Here is a 16,878-nt window from a genome sequence, read left to right on the forward strand (position 1 = left end):
CTAAATAGATACCCGGAGACTGGCTCCCATAAAACCAGATTGGACTGTAACGTATCTGCATATATATGAGGAAATGTCCTGTGAGCGTCCAGAGAAATAATTAAGGCACTGTATGTATATCTGAATGTCTCTGGCCCACATATTCATGCATGTGAACCCTGATTGACTTGCACACAGCGTATGAATCCTTCGGGTCATGCAGCGCTTTCTGCATCACTGATCTGATGACTGACATTCATGAGCTTCATCTGCTTGCTGTAACCAAAAACTTAAACTAAATCAACAGCAAGAATCGGTTTATTTACTGGCCGGCCATTAATTCAGTTTACACTGCAGACCAGGGTTATTATCATTCATTAAATTAAAAGCTTTTTTGTTAATTGAAATAAAGCTGAAATAAAACCAAAAATGTGAAATATTAAATGAAAGCTAAATAAAAAATTAGAAATGCTGCTTTGGCAACTAAATAAAGCTTAAATTGAAGAACAAAAATTACTGACTAGAAAAAAGAAGAAAAAAAAATACTAAAATTACAAATATATATATATACATAGTAATATATCACTTATTTTAAAGTAATATTTTGGATTAAAATTTATATTTTAATATCTATAAATATAGAAAATCTAAATTTAAAATATATTTTATAAAATATTATAATTAATAATAATAATAATATACACATGTACATAACTATATATATATATATATATATATATATATATATATAAATGTTTTAAGTGACATTTAGGTTATTTAAAATGTATTTAGGTAATTTAGAAAATATATAAAATATATTTTAATATTATCATTAGTAGTAGTAGTAGTAGTAGTAGTACTACTACTAATAGTATAGTATATATATATGTGTATATATAATATTATACACACGTACATAACAAAATTACTGAAATGTAACTACAATTAAAATGAAAACTGAAAATATAAAAATAGAAGCTAATTAAAAATATTTATAAAAACTATAATATTATGTAAATAATACTAAACTAACACTGCTACAGATATTTTAAATCTCTGATTCAATGATTCTTTCACTGATTCAGTGAATCTTTCAAAATATGAATCTGAATACATTTACATTTATGAGTTTGCCAGACGCTTTTATCCAAAGCAACTCATAGTGCATTCGGTGCATAGATTTCAACATTCAAAAAAAAAATAAACAAAACAATAACAGGTTTATAACAGAAAATATGACCCAGACAACACTAAACACTGCATTAATATCTAACGTAAAATCCAGAGATTGGCTCTTTTAACTAAATGCATTGCAATTTTCCATCTCCTTGTACGGCTGCAGTTAATTATTTGTCAAGATTCATACATCATCATCTCAGGACGATGATTTTAAGAGAGGATGGACTGATTAAACCATCACTGCAAACAGAAACAAGGTCAGTCTGGATCAATGAAACTGTCGTAAGTGAGCAGATCTTTACTCTCAGCAATTTATGACTGAATTATTCAATCCCAGCAGGATTATGAAGACGCTTCAATCTGAAGACGATGGCCGCTCAATTCCTCAGAGCCACGTGTCCTTAATTAACACGGTAAATGACCACGCTGAGTAATGTCAGTCACGCTCATTGTTTCTGGAGTGATGGATCAGATGTGCTCACCGCTGAGATTAGAATTAGACGAATGGAGAAACAACAACAGCACAACGACATGACTCAATCCCGACTGGAAGACAAGAGCGTTATTATCAGTACAAACCAGGGTTTAAATGAATCATACATATGCAGAAACCCTGCTTTCTGTGGTGTTTATGTTAGTAACAACTAGCTAAAATGAATTATCTCTATCTTTTGATGACATTCAAGACATAAAGTACAATTCAAAAGCTTGTGGCCGGTAACATTTGTTAATGTTTATGAAAGAAGTCTATTCTGCTCACTGAAAAAAATGCAGTAAACAAATGTGAAACATTATTATAATATAAAATAGCTGTTTTCTCTGTGAATATCTGTTCAAATGAAATTTATTTCTGTGATCAAAGCTGAATTTTAGCATCTTCAGAGTCACATGATTCTTCAGAAATCATTCTAAGATGTTGATTTGCTGCTCAAGAAACATTTCTGATTATTATCAATGTTGAAAACAGTTGTGCTGCACAATATTTTTTTTGAAACCGTGATACATTTTATTTTTCAGGATTCACAGATGAATAGAAAGTTCAGAAGAACAGCATTTATTTGAAATAGAAATCTTTTGTAACATTGTAAATGTCCTTACTGACACTTTTGATCAATTTAATGCATCCTTGAAAAAATAAATAAATAATAATAAATAAAAAAAAAAAAAAAAAAAAATATATATATATATATATATACATAAACAAATGTATAATCAACTGATAATCAATGTTGATTATCTAGATATTTATATCTAACATTAACAGTATTAAAAATATTAAAATTATAAACATATTAAGTATATTAAAAATATTTTAAATATATATATATATATATATATATATATATATATATATTTTTTTTTTTTTTTTTTTTTTTTCATATTTATATGTAAAATGCAATGTGGAGTCTTCAGTGAATATTTTTGAGTTTGAATCAATTAAACTCTGATTCCATTTTTTTCCCGCTGATTCACAGATTCAACGATTCTTTCATTTCTGCTGCTAAAAATAATGCTTAAAATCTGTCTTTAACTCTCTCAGGCTCGCAAGTCACAGAAGGATCATGAAACTAGTCTAACGATAAAATAGCCAAACACAGATTAAGATCATCAAAATATTCACAAAACTGCAAAAATATATCAAATATATTACAATAAAATACATTGCGACTATTCAAAATATGGTCCACTGTTCCATTCCTGTGTATGCAATTATCATCATTTTGTCCAATCCTATTCAGGTCGACATAATGCTGCATTCAGCTGTTTGTCTCAGACACATTTCTGCTGCTGTCATTCATCGAGATCCCTCACTCTTCGCTGTCGTTCCTCTGTGAAGCACACGTTATCAAACAGAGTCGCCTGCATGTGTTGTGTTTCACACAGACTCTTGTAAAGCACTGCATCAGAGCGAGCGTGCTGTGCCTGTCTAACACGCAGCTTTACACAAGTGAGGATTGTAGAAATCAAGGTGAAAAGAAAGCTGATAGTTGTTTAGTGAGGACACAGTAAACCAATGGCTTTCTGCGCGAGCATCATGTTCACACGATCGGATTTCGTATCTGGTAGCGCAGCGATGTTCAGTGCACTTTATTCCTGTTCAGAACATATTCAACAGGGTTTTTCTCAACAACAAACCCGACGTGTCAGTAAATGAGCATCTGAGCAAAAACTGACATGCCTCTAAAGAGATTCATAGAGGAAATTTACAAAAAAAGTTACTATACCATGTTTTGTGGAGATGTACTACGGTTCTACCATGGTATTATTTCAATGTCTTTCAGTATCCACAGTAACAGTGTTGGGTAAGTTACTCTAAAAAAGTAATTAATTACTAGTTACTAATTACATCTTCAACAGTGTAATTAGATTACTGTACAAATTACTCTTTCCAAAAAGTATTTAATTACTTATTACTAATTACTTTCTAAATGCTATATCAGCCTCGACAAGGATAGACATGAAACGCTTCTTTTAATTCTGTCAAATAACTATATAAATTATTCTGGTCACGGTCTAGTTCTCACTATTAACTAACTATTTACTATGATATCTGCCTCAATATACTCCTAATTACTGCTTATTAATACTTAGTAAAGTAGTTGTTAAATTGAAGAATTGGGTCGGATTAAGGATTTAGAATAAGGTCTTGCAGAATAAGACATTAATATGTGCTTTTTAAGTAATAATAAACAGACGATATCCCAGTAATATTCATGCTAATAACCAAAGTTAATAGTGAGAATTGGACGCTAAAGTGTTACTAATATTTTATTAACTCAAGTATTGAAAGTGAAAAGGGTGCATAAAAAGCATGCATTTTAAGGTTAGACTTTGTTAAATCCACTATTGGATTGCATATAAATGTTCTACAGTATATACACAGTATTAAGTTCAATTACATAAGTAACTGTAATTAAATTACAGAAAAAATAAGAGTAATCCCTTATTTTACTTTTTCAAGGGAAAATTAATTAAATTACAGTAACTAATTACTTAGTAACTAGTTACACCCAACACTGTATAAGAACATAGTAATCATTCAGTACCATGGTATAAAGCATCACTGTAAACATACTGCTACTATACTTTTTAGCTGTACTACGGTACTACGTTTTTAATTCCTTAGTAGAATATACTGAATTTAGCTGAATTTGTTTTTCTCACTTTACTATAAGGTATTTTGTGCTACTATTTCTGTTTACAAAATGCCTGTACAGAAAAATATTACTTAATGATCAATATTATTTTCATATTTTTAATGAATATTATTTCATTATGTTTTTGGAAGTTGTAAATATAATAATAATAATAATAATAATAACAATGATAATTTTGAGGATTATCATATATATGAAAAATGAGAATCAAATATAATATTTATTTATTTTTACATTTTTAAAAATATTTAATCTAAAGGTTCAATTAACTTTATAAAATTATATTTCAGACAGGTATTTTATATATAAAGCTGTACAGGCTTAAGTGGCACTATATACTGTGTGTGTGTATATATATATATATGCTTACTATATTAATTTTACAGATAATTCAAGGTTATTTGTGTTTTTTTGTTGTTTTTTTTTGTAATTTACTAGCCATTTCTGGGTTAAATTGATTTCTATATCAAATTGTTTTATTAAATGGTAAAATTAAATTAAATTAAATTAAACTAAACGTTGATTATGAAATATTGAAAACGTTTTGTCTTTGCACTGAGCACTTTTCTATTTTTATGGCTTCTAAATAATGACTTTTGAAGATTTTTTTCTTTTTGAAGTGATTTTCACTCAGAAATGGCTCAGAAAGGACATTTAGCAAAGAAACAGCAGCACACTGAACTAAACATTACATTTTGAGGTAGAAAGATACATGCTAGAAAATACTAGTAAAAAAATTACAATGCAGGTAAAAACAATACTGAAATTGCATTATATGTGTTCAGTTCAACACATCGACTTTAATTCAAGCATTATCAGCTTGGTCCACTACAGTAATGATGATTTGTAGCCGACCCCTTTGTATATCCGCGTGCATTTGTGTTTTTAGTTTCTGCAGGTGACAGCGCTGATGGAAAATGGATGCTTCCAATGAGTTCTTTCCAGAAGTAATTTCAGGACATGATTAAGCATAACGACGGCGGCGCTTCAGGTTTCACCTCTCAGCCTCGACATTTTACAAACAGCAGCAGAACTCATCCTAAGAGATGCCTGCCGGAGTGGAGGAGTCACTTGAGTCTGATTTCAGTGGGCGTATTGATTTCAGAGCGCCGTGCTCTCCTCGTCATTAGCGTGTTGCTAGCATGCTAACTGCGAGAGAATTGTGCGTTCTCCCCCGTGATTACAGCGGCCCACTGAACCTGCTGTCAATCAAAGCCTCACCTTCCAGGGGAACAGCAGTCTGCGTGCGTGGGGAAGCAATTAGTGATTAATACACTGATTAGCATTGAAAGGCTGGCTGTTAGCGAGAAGCGGGCGATTGAGGCGTGGGTGTAGCCTGTCATCATCTCTGACAGCCATTTCTGCTCCTACTTGAGGTACGAATGAAATCTTCAGGGTCGGAGCCGTGTCACGTCGAGTGACTGTGCTTGATTGCAGACGTATCCAGGAGCTTTTAGGCTAAAACTGAGTCACTATCGTGAGATGGTCACAACCTTAAGACGCGAATCAGACCAAGAAACCAATCAGCAATTTGACAAATTGTCAAGTAGGCCTATTGAAGACACTTCGATGCTTTCTTCAACAGGTCTCAATTGTCTGAAAGTTTTAAAAACCTTTTTAGCAAGCATGTTGCTAGCATGATTAAGCATGTTTTTAACATTTTTAGCATCTTGTAAGCATATTTTAGCATATTGCTATTTTTAGCATTTTGCTAACATGATTAAACATGTTCCTAACATGATTAAACATGTTCCTAACATGATTAAACATGTTCCTAACATGATTAAGCATGTTTTTAACATGTTGTAAACATGTTTCAGCACATTGCTATTGTTTTAGCATGTTCCTAACATGATTAAGCATGTTTTTAACATGTTGTAAACATGTTTCAGCACATCGCTATTGTTTTGGTGTGTCATTTACCATGATTAAGCATGTTTTTAACATTTTTAGCATCTTGTTAGCATATTTTAGCATATTGCTATTATTTTCGCGTTACCATGACTAAGCATGTTTTTAACATTTTTAGCATCTTGTTAGCATATTTTAGCATATTGCTATTATTTTCGTGTTACCATGATTAAGCATGTTTTTAACATTTTTAGCGTTGTTACCATATTTTAGCACATTGCTATTGTCTTAGTGTGTCATTACCATGATTAAGCATGTTTTTAACATTTTTAGCATCTTGTTAGCATATTTTAGCATATTGCTATTATTTTCGTGTTACCATGACTAAGCATTTTTTTTAACATTTTTAGCATCTTGTAAGCATATTTTAGCATATTGCTATTATTTTTGTGTTACCATGATTAAGCATGTTTTTAACATTTTTAACGTCTTAGTATAGTTAAGTATGTTTTAATGTTTTTTAACATGTTGTAAACATGTTTCAGCACATTGCTATTGTTTTAGCATGTTCCTAACATGATTAAACATGTTCCTAACATTTTGTTAGCAGGTTTTAGCATATTGCTATTTTTAGCATTTTGCTAACATGATTAAGCATATTTCTAACGATTTTTACATGTGGTAAACATGTTTAGCACATTGCTAATGTTTTATCATAATTATAGAATGCTGTAACTCTTCCTTTAAATTTAACTCTGCCCTTATATATTTTTAAAATAAATGTTATTTATTCTTATTATTTTTAATTACATATAAATTGTATTTGTATATTATATAATTAACATATTATTTAGATTTTTTGTAATTATTTATTTTCTTTTACTTTATTTAAATATTTTTATTTTGTATTAATTATGTTATTTAAAAATAACATATAATAATATAATATTTTTTTAATTTATTTTATTTAACATATTATTTAAAACTAATTTTATTTAAATAACCACCCACTTAGACCAGGAGAGACATGTAAAGTCGACCACAATGCATTTGCTCTGAATATGGTATGGCAATTTATGAATGGTCGTAAACATTTAAAAAATTGAAAACTTTAGTCTGTTAATTACAGTAGTGATTATTATAAACAAATAGACATATCTCTAATGTGAAAAACTTGACAAATCCATGGTTAAGTTCTACCTTGTGTTTCCAGGTGTCAACGGACAGTGATGGTCTGAGGCAGAAACTAAAAAACATAAAACATGTGGTTCCAGCCATCACTGCAAAGCTAATTAACTCTTGTTTGTTTAAGCAAACTCCCAGCAGAGGGTTTTGCCTTGCCTTGCTCCAGCTCAACAGCCGTATACCTGCCTCAGACCTCCACATGAGCGGCATTCTTTCTGCCCACCGTCAGCTTTCCATGGGTCAGCTGTCACTTTCAAAGAAGGACAGACAGCACTTGCCCTCCTTCGTCCCGAGCTCATGGGCTCGCCGCGGGTCAGACTGTTGTTTTAGCATGTCTCTCACACACACACGCCGCATTCCCAGACCACTAGAGTTGACAACACAAACTCACAATATTATTAGAGACCCCGTTAGACCGCAGCTAAACACAGAGACAACGCAGGAAGGCTGCGACAGCTAAAAAACAATCGCACCATTGCTAAAGACACTTGCTGTGGTGTCAGCTGTCATTCCTGCTTCACTCGCTTGCTGCCTTCAGGTCCTCATGGGAAGTTCCTGCTTGTGAGCTTAGAAGCTCAAATGTGATGCGTTCAAGTGACTTTGACTGGAATGAAATGGACATGTTGGGCAATTTCTTTCTCTTTTTTTCTTTCACTTACAGACGGCGCTTATTTGCACTGGAGTAATTAAATATTAATAGAAGCTGTTTCTTGAATGCTTTAAGTCTCAACTAGCATGTTTTAACACATTGTTATAATGTTTCTAGCATGTTTTAGCACATTTCTGATGTTTTAACATCTTGCTAGCATGTTTTAATACATTATTATGTTTCTAGCATGTTTTAGCACTTTTCTGATGTTTTAACACCTCGCTAGCATGTTTTACCACATTGCTAGCATGTTTTAATACATTATTATGTTTCTAGCATGTTTTAGCACTTTTCTGATGTTTTAACACCTCTCTAGGATGTTTTACCACATTGCTGGCATGTTTTAAGACATTGTTGTAATGTTTCTAGCGTGTTTTAGCACTTTTCTGATGTTTTAACATCTCGCTAGCATGTTTTACCACATTGCTAGCATGTTTTAATACATTATTATGTTTCTAGCATGTTTTAGCACTTTTCTGATGTTTTAACAGCTCTCTAGGATGTTTTACCACATTGCTAGCATGTTTTAATACATTATTATGTTTCTAGCATGTTTTAGCACTTTTCTGATGTTTTAACATCTCGCTAGCCTGTTTTACCACATTGCTAGCATGTTTTAATACATTATTATGTTTCTAGCATGTTTTAGCACTTTTCTGATGTTTTAACATCTCGCTAGCATTTTACCACATTGCTAGCATGTTTTAATACATTATTATGTTTCTAGCATGTTTTAGCACTTTTCTGATGTTTTAACACCTCGCTAGGATGTTTTACCACATTGCTAGCATGTTTTAATACATTGTTGTAATGTTTCTAGCATGTTTTAGCACTTTTCTGATGTTTTAACAGCTCTCTAGGATGTTTTACCACATTGCTAGCATGTTTTAATACATTATTATGTTTCTAGCATGTTTTAGCACTTTTCTGATGTTTTAACACATCGCTAGCCTGTTTTACCACATTGCTAGCATGTTTTAATACATTATTATGTTTCTAGCATGTTTTAGCACTTTTCTGATGTTTTAACATCTCGCTAGCATTTTACCACATTGCTAGCATGTTTTAATACATTATTATGTTTCTAGCATGTTTTAGCACTTTTCTGATGTTTTAACACCTCTCTAGGATGTTTTACCACATTGCTAGCATGTTTTAATACATTGTTGTAATGTTTCTAGCATGTTTTAGCACTTTTCTGATGTTTTAACAGCTCTCTAGGATGTTTTACCACATTGCTAGCATGTTTTAATACATTATTATGTTTCTAGCATGTTTTAGCACTTTTCTGATGTTTTAACACCTCGCTAGCCTGTTTTACCACATTGCTAGCATGTTTTACCACATTATTATGTTTCAAGCATGTTTTAGCACTTTTCTGATGTTTTAACATCTCGCTAGCATTTTACCACATTGCTAGCATGTTTTAATACATTATTATGTTTCTAGCATGTTTTAGCACTTTTCTGATGTTTTAACACCTCGCTAGGATGTTTTACCACATTGCTAGCATGTTTTAAGACATTGTTGTAATGTTTCTAGCGTGTTTTAGTACTTTTCTGATGTTTTAACACCTCGCTAGCCTGTTTTACCACATTGCTAGCATGTTTTAATACATTGTTATGTTTCTAGTGTTTTAGCACTTTTCTGATGTTTTAACACATCGCTAGCATGTTTTACCACATTGCTAGCATGTTTTAATACATTATTATGTTTCTAGCATGTTTTACCACATTGCTAGCATGTTTTAATACATTATTATGTTTCTAGCATGTTTTAGCACTTTTCTGTTTTAACACCTTGCTAGCACGTTTTACCACATTGCTAGCATGTTCTAACACATTGTTATGATGTTTTTTTACATGTTTTAACAATTTGCTGCCATATCAACACTTTACTATAATGTTTTAACACATTGCTAGCATGTTTTATCCCATTATAATGTTTCTTGCATGATTTAACACTTTGCAGACATGTTTTAACACATCACTAGCAAGTTTTAATCTATTATAATGTTTCTTGCATGATTTAACACTTTGCAGACATGTTTTAACACATTACTAGAATATTTTAACACATTGCTAGCATGTTTTAGCACATTGCTACCATGTTTCTACACTGTAAAAAGTGCTTAGTTGACTTGACTTAAAAAATTGAGGAAATCCGATGCCTTAAAATTATTAAGTAAATAATCATTTAAAAAAGTTAAGTGAACTTGACAATTCACTTAACTTATTTTTTTAATTATCATTTACTTTCCTCAATTTTTTTTAAGTTAAGTCAACTAAGCACTTTTTACAGTGTAGCATGTTTTAACATTATTATAATGTTTCTAGCATGTTTTAGCATGTAAACTTGACTAGATTGGTTTAAAGATATTGGAAGTTTAGTTTTAAAAACATTTTAGGATGTTTTAAGCATTTTTCTAGCATGTTGTTTGCCTGATCAAATATTTTAACATTTTAACATGTTTTCAACACGTTTTAGCACACTTCCATTGTTTTAGCATGTTGCTAACATGTTTAGGAATGTTTTCTAACATGTTTTAACATGTTGTTAGCATGTGTTAACACACTGCTATTGTTTTAACATGTTTAGGCATGTTTCTAACATGTTGTTAACATGTTTTAATACATAGCTAACATGTTTCTACATTGTTTTAACTCTTCCCTAGCATGTTTCAATGCATTGCTATCATGTTTTAGCATGCATTTAGGATGTTTACGGCATGTTTTAGCACATTGCTAGCATTTTTAACACACTGCAGCATGTTTCTAACATAGCATTTTGTATAGTTCTAGCATGCTATTGGCACACTATCAGCATGTCATGCCAAACAAAATGATCAATATTGCAATATTGACACATGCTATATCCAAATAAAAGGCGTGTGCTTCGTATCTGAACGGAGCTGCTGCATCCGCTGCTGTTTTCATGCTGTTCTCCTTTAAGATCCGCTCACTCATTCTTACTCTCATTAAGTGTCTCATTGCACTGGCACACATTTCAATTTCACTCCAAAGAGGTCACAGTAGACTACTTTTGGGTTCTTCTGTTTGTGGCTCAGTGAAACCCATATGTGGCACATGATTTTGCGGTTTTACCTTAATTGTCTGCCGCTCCTTTGCCGACAGTTATTCACCATAGCAGGTCCATACATTACATAAAATGGTGTTCAGAAGCCATTTAACTTCCCATCAGTATATATATATATATATATATATATATATATATTTCCAGTAAATGCTGTTCAGCGACCTTTCTATTCATAAAAATAATGTATATATTTTATGCTTCTACAAAAAATTATATATATATATATATATATATATATATATACACACTTTCAGAAATAAAGGTACAAAAGCTGTCACTGGGCGGTACCTTTTCAAAAGGTACATGTTTGTACCTAAAGGGTCCATTTTGGTACCTTAAAGGTGCATATTAGTACTTAAAGTGTACATATTTGAAGCTAATAGGTACAAAAGTGTACCTTTAGAAAAGGTACCGCCCAGTGACAGCTGTTGTACCTTTATTTCTGAAAGTGTTTATATATATATATATATATATATATATATAAAGCAGCATAAACTGTTTTCAACATCAGTAATAATGAGAGCCATTATTAATAATCAATAATCAAACAACAATAATAATTGATAATAATAGTGCAGCAAATTGGCATATCAGAATGATTTCTGAAGGATCATGCGACAATATAAAATTTATCACAATAGAAAACAGTTTTTTAAAATGGTAATATAATATTTAATAATATATAATACTGTTTAATATAATATTACTGATTTTACTGTATTTTTGATAAAATAAGAGACTTCTTTCTAAACATTTATGGAATCTTAATGATTCCAAACCATTATATATATATATATATATATATACTGTATATATGAAGAGTTCATTTGCAAAAACAGATAACTATGTTTTTAACAATTCTCAGAAATCATGTTTTTTCATTGTGCATTCCAATATATATATTCATTATATATGTAATTCTCTTACAAGTCTTCCAAATATTCCAATTCTCTTCAAGCAACACAGTGTTAGGAAACACCCCAAAATGGTTTGTTTAACAGTTTTTCGAGCATTCTTGGTATTCTGCTTTATAAGTCAGTTCTACAGGTTTGGACCAACAGGAGCATGAATAAACGATGACAGAAGTTTCATTTGAGGATAAACTAAGCGTTTAACTTTCACAGCCAAACGTCCTCAGTTCATTTTCCGAGTGCTGCTGCTCTCAGTGTGCTACTCTATTCTCCCGTTCCTGAGGGCATTATGATCTTCCTGTAATGTGATAAAGAAAAATACAACTCACTTGTGAGCCTATTTGTTATTGTCTTCATTAAATGATGGCCTGTGAATCACTGTAATGGCCTGTGCGATTTCCTCTGGCTCTAGAGGCTAAAGAAAAATGGGGCTTGTGAGACAATTCACCAAGTTTATTTGTCATTTACTAACTATTTCACTGGCAAAAATCACATTATCAGTCAGACGGAATCATATTAATGTTGGATATTCTTACCGTCCTACCAAAGGAAGGAGGCCAGCGTGTGTCGCGTAATAAAAAACGTCCTGACCATCAATCCCACTTTTCGCAGCTGCATCCTGAAATGGCACAATCCTGATCAGTTTAATAATTTTTGCATTGATTTCCTCGCACACGGAGAGCATCGGACCACCGCGACCCACTTAGATTAATCTTGTTTGAGCTTCGGCTTCAACACCATGTCGCCTTCTGCTTGCCGTGAATAAGAAGCTGTAATTATTCTCATTGGTTGGGGTGAAGTGGGCCTTTTCTCCCTCTGTGCCTCCACCTGTCCGGTTTGTTTGATTGTCTGAAAGACCTGACGTGATCGGTGCGATGGAATAGGTTTCTAAGCACAATTAGTAAACAATGGTGCTTTGAAAACATGCTAAATGAATGCTTTGGCTTTTAATGACTCAAATGAATACCGTGCAAACAGACTCGTCCTAACTGCTCCTTTCTCCCGCCCTTCCGACACACATACATGTGTACGGACAAACACAAACACGTGTTTCTGCTGGGTTTTAAGGAATAAAAGTAAGGAATAAAATTGAAGGGAATACAATATAGATATACCATTTTTGAGTTTTATTGGCAAGAGTTTGAAAATATAAAATCCAACAGATCTCCATTAATCTTAAAAAAAAATTATTAATAATAATAAATAAATTAAATTAAATTAAAACTCTGTAATGCAATGAATATTTTTGCTTAAACCAAGGTAATTTAACAAATATTGTAGTAATTAATAAATTATTAATTTGCAATTATTAACTACAATATGCTAACTAACAATCAACATATATTGGCGTAATAATTTGATAAATGATTAATTTGAAATTATTACTCCCACAATTTGAGTGATTCTGTAATACAATTAATATTTAAATTAAAGCGTTATAAAATCTAAATAATACAACAAATATTGCCATAATAATTTAATACATTATTGCTTTAAGTGTTTCTGTAATACAATGACTATTTTTTGTTAAACCGATGCACAATCAAGGTGATGTAACAAATATTGCTATAATAAATTAATACATTATTATTTTGAAATTATTATTGCTACCATTTAAGTGATTTTGTAAAACTTTTTTTTTTGCGTTAAACCAAAGTCATATAACTAATATTGCCATAATAAATTAACAAATTATTCATTTGCAATTATTAACTAGAATATGGAAATAATTTGAATGTACCTTCTGATTACATTGCAAAAAGAAAAAAAAGGTTTTTAAATCAGTTTTTCAGTACAAATGTCTAAAGATTCTTAAAATGAGATGCATTAAGAAGAATAACAACAGAAGACGTCTTGTTTACCATGAAATGTATCAATATAAAGTGAGTTTTTATGATTAAAACAACAACAAATCTGCCAACGAAGTCAGAAAAATCAACTTAATTCTTTCAGAAAACGAGTTTTAATTCTCCATTGACAGATAATTGTTTATTCAATCATTAAGTTTTATTCATTTTCTTAGAAAACAAGACTAGAACTGTCTTCATTTTGCATCTCAAGTAAATGTAAGATAAAAATCCTGAGAAAGATGTTTATTTTTTGCAGTGCATACAACATTTAATCCTTTATGAATTTAAAACTTTCTGCTTCAATTTAAGATCTTTTAAGGCCTTAATCTGTAATATTAAGATTCTTTTAAGACCTTAAGACCTGCATATATTATTGCACTATTTTTGTCAAACTTTAGGACTGTGGTATCAATGCCAGGCTAAAGCCCTCAAGCTTTGTTTAAAAAAGGAAAGCGGTAACATGCTACCGGACTGCAGCAGAACTCAAAGTGTGATGGCTGTTTTGCTTTGTGCTTTGGCCAACATAACACCCGACGATGCCAGAATCGATGTGTGTGTAATTCTGAATGCATCTGAACTGTTTGCCAATAATAGCTCGACACAAAAGCAGGTCCCAAACCAATCTATGGAGTTCAGTGCACTGAGGGTCCTTCTGAATTCACAGAAAATCTCATTCTGAGTTCATGATGATGACGCATGCAGCCATTTCAAAATGCTTTCTGAGTACTTTTAATGATACAGGTATCAGATGCTTTCAAGAAAAATAAATGCTCCTTTCAACACAGAGCTTCAAAAGTAAGTGCTACACATTCAAAAAAATAAATGCATAAATAAAGTTGTACAAACGATTTTTCGCACAGAAATACTAAGTAAATTAAAAAATATATAATTACAAAAAAATCCCAAGTAAAACATTGAATTAAACATGAAAGTAATGGAGTAAAAAGACTGAAAACATAAACTTCTAAAAATCATTTTAGACAAGTCTAGGTCACATTTCAACACAAAAATTTGAATATTATATTTTGCATTACAGGAAAATTATGCCTGTTTGGTCCATTTAGATTTTCTGCATTTATTGCATTATTTTCATCACATTTAAGCATATTTTCTCATTACTGTAATGTGTCTGGACATTTTACTTTTGTACTTTTATTTTTAATGTATTTTAATTTTTTAAATTAATGCTGCTTATCAAAGATTCTGTATATATATATATATATATATATATATATATATATATATAATCAGGTGTTATAACAAATAATTTAATGAATTATTAATTTGAAATTATTAATGCAACAATTTAAATGATTCTGTTATGAAGTAATTATTATTTTGTTAAACCAGTATAAAATCAAGGTAATGCGATAAATATTTCCATGATACATTATTTATTTGAACTTATTAGGCTGCCATAATTTATGTGATTCTGTAATTCTGTAATTAATATTTTTGGTTAAACGAGTTTACAAGGTCAAGGTAATATAATAAAAGTTATTATTATTTGAAATTAATGCTACAATTTAAGTGATTCTGTGATACTATACATACTGTGATACAGTATGACAAATATTCACTGTAAAAAGTGATAAGTTGACTTAACTTAAAAAAACTGAGGAAACCTGTTGCCTTAAAATGATTGTAAATAATAATTTTTAAAAAACGTTAAGTGAACTTGACAATTCACTTAACTTATTTTTTAATGATCATTTACTTAAAATTTTTAAGGCAACGGGTTTCCTCAATTTTTTTTAAGTTAAGTCAACTAAGCACTTTTTACAGTGTTGGCATTAATAAAATAATGTAAAAAAACAACAATAATAATTTAAATTTTTTATTTATTTGCATCACAGTAAAGAGAATGGGATTTTTTTAAATTAGATTTTATTCATGAATTACAGTAAAAAGAATCTGTCATGAAAAAGTTAAATTAAATGATTCCATAATACAATCATTATTTTTGGATAAACCAGTGGAGGCAATATAACAAATATTGCCATAATAAAATAAAACATCATTAATTTAAAATGTTTGCAGCCACAATTCAAGCGATATTGTTTTTCTGCATCACAGTAAAGAAAATTAGATTTTTTTTAATGAGATTTTTTTCTTGCATTACAGTAATGAGAACTGTCATGAAAATATTGCAGACAAATCTTAATGATCCTACGTCGTCACGACGGATTCGGAGAAACTGACCCGCATGGGGTCATTTGTAATGATATACCTGCCACAAATAGTCATGAGTTTCAGATTTTCCTTATGAAACGGCTCGATTGCGACTGCATATGTCCTGTCGCCCGCCGCATGACTCTACGCATTAAACCGCAGTCGAGTTCTGGCAATATGAAACATGAATCATGCATCGCTTAAGTTCCTGTTACACAGATGATCACATTATGCAGCTATCACTGCATTACACTAATGGCTCGCTGCATTTTCTCTAAGACGGCCCAGGAAGAGCCCATTAAAGACGGACCGAGGTACAGTATGCTGTTTCACTGTGACACGGACAGAGACCCCGATTACAACATAACCTTTGCAACCTCGTAAAGGTGATTAATAGGAGCAAAGCTACAAATCTTTTATGCCAAAGAGTAGCGTTAACCTTCTTCCTTGAGTTCAGTCGGTAAGAAACGCTGGGGGTTCAAGGACAGTTTAAACCAGCAGCTCAAAATCTGCTGTTATGTGACATGTGTTGGAGATATGCAACATCTGCCCGTCTATAAAGATGTCTGGCTCACATTTCACCACAAAATCAACAGAAAATATTTTTTTGCATGAAAATGAAAGGTTTTTATGATCTTTAAGATTTGTTTGCATTCTTTTTATGATGATTAAGTACACATTTTAATGGCTGCAATTCTCGTTAATCATCCTACCTACGTTTCATAAACATTTATAAATTTTAATACATTAAATTAAACACAGCACATACTACTAATAATGTATCTGGAAACACTAAAAAAATTCCATTTATTAATCCATATGTTAGCTAAAATGAGCTAATAATGAAA

At 31.3% G+C, this 16,878-nt stretch overlaps 1 protein-coding gene across 4 annotated transcripts in view; it reads right to left on the reverse strand.

The window, feature by feature from the left end:
* scn5lab (sodium channel, voltage gated, type V-like, alpha b) overlaps window positions 1-16,878 on the reverse strand; it is a 181,992-nt gene that overhangs the window by 159,022 nt on the left and 6,092 nt on the right. The window contains exons 2-3 of one of the 4 annotated variants that reach the window (XM_058765378.1): window positions 12,545-12,627; window positions 12,338-12,423 (exon numbers count right to left, since the gene is read on the reverse strand). The exons of 2 other annotated variants lie outside the window; for them this stretch is intronic. The gene's annotated coding sequence lies outside the window, so the exon portion shown is untranslated. Of the gene's footprint in view, window positions 1-12,337; window positions 13,272-16,878 lie in introns of those variants that run through there. One more of the 4 variants, XM_058765377.1, reaches the window with a different exon arrangement.

Source organism: Onychostoma macrolepis, chromosome 24 (assembly GCF_012432095.1).
Source record: "Onychostoma macrolepis isolate SWU-2019 chromosome 24, ASM1243209v1, whole genome shotgun sequence".
NCBI lineage: Eukaryota > Metazoa > Chordata > Actinopteri > Cypriniformes > Cyprinidae > Onychostoma > Onychostoma macrolepis.